This window comes from Rattus norvegicus, chromosome 9 (assembly GCF_021556685.1).
Source record: "Rattus norvegicus strain SHRSP/BbbUtx chromosome 9, alternate assembly SHRSP_T2T, whole genome shotgun sequence".
NCBI lineage: Eukaryota > Metazoa > Chordata > Mammalia > Rodentia > Muridae > Rattus > Rattus norvegicus.
In genome coordinates, this window is record NC_141542.1 from 80,504,563 (window position 1) to 80,510,503 (window position 5,941).

Sequence of the window (5,941 nt, forward strand, 5' to 3'; positions counted from 1 at the left end):
CTTGTCTTGTTTTTCTTTTCTTTCTTAAGCCAACTGGTATGGTGGCTACTTAGTTAGCATATGACTTTCTGTAGCTTGATGGCTGCGGTTTGAAAAGCCTTGGCCATGTTGAATAATCTCAGTTATTTCCAAGCTTCAGTTTTATTTCTGCGTATAATCATCTACAAAGTTCACAGAGGTTCTTGTAACTCCTGGTGAGTTATAGTCATTAGTTTTTTCCCCCTTGTCCTAAACTCTGGCTGGTATGCTGACTAGATCATGGGAGAAGCAGATGCCAAGGCAGTATTTAACATGGCAAAGACTCATAATGAGGAGGAAGGTTAAAATCATTATAAAGGACAATGAGCAAAGAGCTGGTGGAAGGTGGGAAAAGAGAACCTAACCATAATGCAGATGTATCAGCCATGATAAAGGTGCAAAACAAGAGAATTGGGTAACAAGTGTCCTGGCTACTGTTTTTGTTAACTTGACACAAGTTTAGAATCATCTGGGGAAAGTAACCTCAATTAAGAAATACCTCATGCCGGATAGTTTTGTGTCAATTTGACACAAGCTAGAGTCATCAGAGGGGAAGAAGCATCAATTGAGAAAATGCCTCCATAAGGCTGTAGGTAAGTAAGCCTATAGGGCATTTCATTAACTGGTGGTTGATGAGAAAAGCCCAGCCCATTGTGGGTGGCGTCATCCCCATCCCTGAGCTGGCGGTCCTAGGTTCTATAACAAAGTTGGATGAGCAAGCCCTGAGAAGCAAGTCAATAAGCAGCACTCCTCCATGGTCTCTGCACCAGCTCCTGCCTCCAGGTCCCTGTTCTGCTTGAGTTCCTGTACCAACTCCCTCTATTGATTAGCAGCAATATGGAAGTGTAAGGCAATTAAACCATTTTTTCCCAACTTGCTCTTTTGGTCATGGTATTTCACTGCAGCAATAGAAACCCTCTATAGGCCTCTATCAGACTGGCCTATGAGCAAGTGTGTGGGGGGAGGAACATTTTCTTGATTAATGATAAGTATGGGAGGGTCTAGCCCACTGTGGCAATTCCACTCCTGGGAAGGTAATTCTGGATTATATTAAAAAGGTAGTTGAGAAAGCCAGTAAGCAGAGTTCCTTTATGTCTTGATTTTCAATTCCTGCCTCCAGGTTCTTGTCTTGACGTCTCCCTGTGACTTCCCTTAGTGAGGACGGAGCCATGGAAGTGTAAGGTGAAAGAACCCCTTTCCTTCCCCAGTTCCTTTTGGTTATGGTGTTTATCACTGCAACAGAAACCTAACTTGGACATAAGGTTACTAAGGATTTCCATTCATGGCTTGACTCCAAAAAGTTGATCCTGGAAACTTGCTGCATTGGTAGTTGCCATGGTGAACACTGTCACACCCTGGGCTCAGTCATCATTTGGGGCTATCCATGTCCTGCACGCCCTCAGCCTAAATACTGATTCAGATTATCAAGACTGCCATAGCCAGAGACCAGAAACAATTTCTCTCTTGACCATAGAGCTGAGTCATGCACTTGCTTAGCAGTGGGCAGAAGGAAGCGGACTCTTGTAGCAAGGTAAAACCTCACCTTTACATGTACTCACAGAGACTCGGGCCTCTCTGACAAGAGACTGGCAGAGATACTCATTTCTCCACGTGTGCATCTATATGTCCATTCATTCTTTTGTCCATTTGATGCTTTAGATGGTAGAAGCAGATCTGTTAAAGCGAGCTCATCTGTCTGAGACGGAGCCACTAACCACACTCAAATAAATACAGAGAGCCTGCCATAGCTCCTTCTTGATTCTTGCTAGTGCATCTATATGTCCATTCATTCTTTTGTCCATTTGATGCTTTAGATGGTAGAAGCAGATCTGTTAAAGCGAGCTCATCTGTCTGAGACGGAGCCACTAACCACACTCAAATAAATACAGAGAGCCTGCCATAGCGCCTTCTTGATTCTTGCTAGTGCTTGGCGTTACTGTCAACATGTTCTAACCTCTTTGATTCCATGTTCTAGGCACAGTAAATGATGGGGCTTAGCACAGTGTCCTTGTGTTCAGGTCAAAGATTGCAGCAGGGGTGGCCAGCTGACTTGGCTATGTGCCTTCTAATTCCTAAGCCACAGAAGCTATTTGCTTTCAAAATAGCCCCGGCCTTTGGTAATAATATTTCATAACAGCTTCTCTCCAACTTATATGGCATTCTGCCATACATTGTGGAGTTCAAAGAAATCACAGACATTATTTCAAGAGCACATTATTTGGAAGAATAAATATGCTAGAAATATTTAGGGCTTAGCAGATAGTAAAAATAGTTGGTTTTTATTTTTATTATTATTATTTATTATTATTAACAAACATTTCTATCGATTAGAATTTAGTGCTCCCTTAAATCAGGTGTTTGTAAACCCCTTTTATTTCTTTTATTCCATTATTTAGTCAATCAAAGAACACATATCTGCACAGTAGGAACCAATCTCCCTGCCACACATCTATCCACTACCCCCAGCAGTGTTTGTATTTCGGCAGGCTTTCTCTCGTGGGGCTTAAAGAATCACATGTGTTTGTAGGCATTTTATCAAGTAGTTTAAAGAGCATAAAACTTGCAGTCATAATTTTGGAAGTAAATTTTATTGTTATGGCTTTAAAACACAATCAAATAAGAGCAAGAATTCCATTAGTAGTTGAATATTGTGATAATAGAGTTGAGAATAAATTTTATTGCTATAGGAACTATAAAACAGCGATAATAAAAACACTATTATTGTGAATAAATTGTATTGAGATGACTAACTAGAAAGCTATAAAACACAATGATAAGGGGTAATCTAATCACCAGGAAAGACGTGATAATAATTCACCCTTGTTAGTGAGGATCCTGGGGTTCCAGCTCACTGGCCTTGAGGCTCTGGGTTACTGCCTGCATTCCATAAGGTTACAGAAAGATAATCTTTGGCCAGTGGGGTTGGCAGGAGACCACATATTACAGTAAAATTGGACATGGGGATTGGGGGAAATCCAATTATCAGTGAGTGTTAGGAAAACCCTGTGTAGTAATGCCAACCAAATGCCCTCACAAAACATTTGGGCAGGGGAAAATGTTTACAGAGTTTTACTGACAGTTTTTGTGTATTATTTGATTGTGTGCTTTCATGCCTTTAAAATGTTTTGTGTGTATTCTTTCAGAACAACTGAGTAGAATTGCACTTTTGTTGAGGGGTAGCTGTGGGCTTGCCTTTTCTGCGAAATGCTCCATGTGCGTCTTCATTCCATCCCAGTGTGCACTCTCAGTCCTCGGCCCATCCAGCTGCCAAGGTGACAGTCCCATTGACACCTGTACTCCAGCATTCACCACATCCCTTCCCTCATGTGAGAGAAAGAGTGTTGTGTAAAATGTTATTCACTATTTAAAAGTATATGAGCTTGTGATGGAGTTTATGACGTCATTGCTCAAATGTGGTTTTACTGAAATGTCCTCGGATTTACGTTATCTTGACTTTCTAAAGTCACTATCAACAACAGTGACAAACTGGCTGGAGAGAGGCTCTGGATTTTCTTTATCTTTCCTCAGAACAATGGAGCTTCTGCTCTGGACCTTTTGCTTTTTGGGTCTGCTGGTTCCTGTGACCACAATAGGTGAGTGAGATATGAGACGATGGACCAACTTGTGGTTTCAATTATTTAAATAATTTTTTTCATCATCAACGGAGCTGGTCCTTACCCTCTTCCTATGTATGTATATCAACTTGAATGGTAATAGCTGAGAGCACTAAAGTTTTATCATTAAAAATTACTCTTGGAATCCTTGAATAAATTTCTAACAAGTATTTCCTCACCACTAGATATGTTATGTTTTATGAGTGGGAAAAGGAAATTATAATAAAATTTTTATATCTCTTATTTTCATAGTTTCTCAATTAGTAAATCATATTGCTCTAGTTAGTAAGAAAAATGTTTAAAATTATCAAATAATTTCACTTAGAGATAATCATTGCTAATGTTCCTGATAGATAGCTAATTATGTTTAGAATACTATTGCTAAGATTACAGTTAAATCATGGTAATTTTCCTATGACATTCGTGATTCATTTATAGCATATTACAATTGTTAATAACGTTCAATCATTTTGGCTAACTTTTATGTTTACAATTTTACAAATAATGTCACAATGATCAGCTAGGCAATTTCTTTCAAATTTTTGAATAGCATACTCAAATATAAGTTAGAGGAAGTTCAACTATTGGGTTAGAAAAATACATTTAAGCATCGTGGTATAAAGTGGCTTGATAAGGACTGTATCAGTGTATACATTTAACAGCCATGTAGAAAAGCATTTTATTTAAGCATTTGCCAACTTGATAAGTAAAACCTACCCACCCTCTTCACATTCTTTACATCTCAATGCCTTATGATAAGGTTAAATGCTTTATCTCCCATATTTCTCATTTTCTATCTTATATATTCCATTTACCCACCTTTTGGTGATCTTTTCTATTCTTAAAGGATAACTTCTCTAAACACATACTAAGCATCCGACTGTGTGTGATTGGGCACAGTTTTCTTATAAAGTACTTCTTGGCCTTGTCCATCCATAGCTCATTATTTCCGTCCCTGGTGTATCTTTTGTGAAATGTGTGTGGTTTAACTGCTGTTTCTACTTTTGCTTCATAGTTAAAACAAATATGCTTCTTGATGACTAGAAAGATCCACTTTGAGATTCACTCCAAGCTGACTGCCTGGCATAGGCTGCCCCTTGTCCTTAGAGCCTGATTTTAAGTATATATAGAGAATTTGGAATCTGTATGTTGTTAAACAACCTGTGTAAAATGTTTAGAAATTTCTTTCTTACCTTTTCTTTTTGTTTGTGTGATTCAATACAAGTAGCTAATCCATCTTCCTTTCTGAGTTTCTTCATCCATAAAATAGAGACAAAGATGCATGCATATTTTATAGAGAAAATATGGAATAAAGAGGCTGCTGATAAAACATTAAGAGTTAGGACTGGGGAGATGGCTCAGGAGAGTGCTGCTCCAGCATGAGGACCTGAGTTATGAATACCCAATGCTCATGGAAAAAGCTGGGTGTGGCAGTGTGTGCATGTGGGTGTGGCAGTCCTGGAGATGAGAGGTGGATCTCTATATGTCACTATTCACCAAGCTTAGCCGAGTTGGCAAGATCTGGGTTCTGTGAGAGATGCTGTCTCAAAAACTGAGTGGAGTCCTCACCTCTCATCAAGGAAAATTCTCATACATCATAGAAGACCATTATGGAAAACCACAACCAATCAAATTCAGAGTTGTAAAGCCCAATCCCAATGCATATGTCTACAAAACACACTCACACTGAAGAAGAGGAAGCAGAAAGATCATAGGAGCCAGAGAAGATGAGAGAGTTTGTTGTAAGATTGTATCTCTTAGTAATGTTAAAAGCTACACCATAAAATCTGACCACTATGACTACCTAGAAGAAATGAGCTGAACAAGGCAACATCAACAGATATACCAACATGGACGAGGGGAAGCCCATGAGGCCTCAACCCCTATACAAAACAACTACAGGTAAATAAGGGATTCTGAGAGCAGGACAAATAAAGTCTTACCCAGGGATAACCATACCAATTGGTTATCCAATTCCAAATACTCGGCCATGAAATCATATATGCGATTAATATTATACAGACTGAGCAGCTTATATTTAGAAATATATGTACACATACATATATGCATGTAACAACAGTTAGGGTGGAGGGAAATAGAAAAAGACAGTTGATATGAACATCTACCTCTACATACATATATACATGGACACATGCACACATACCTACATGCATATCTTCATACAGACAGAAATAGATACATACACCCCCATTTGCCCCAAGTAAATATATATATGATAAATTATAGATAGCGATAGATACATTCTTACTTAGATATATCAATACATAGATATATATGTGATAGATAGA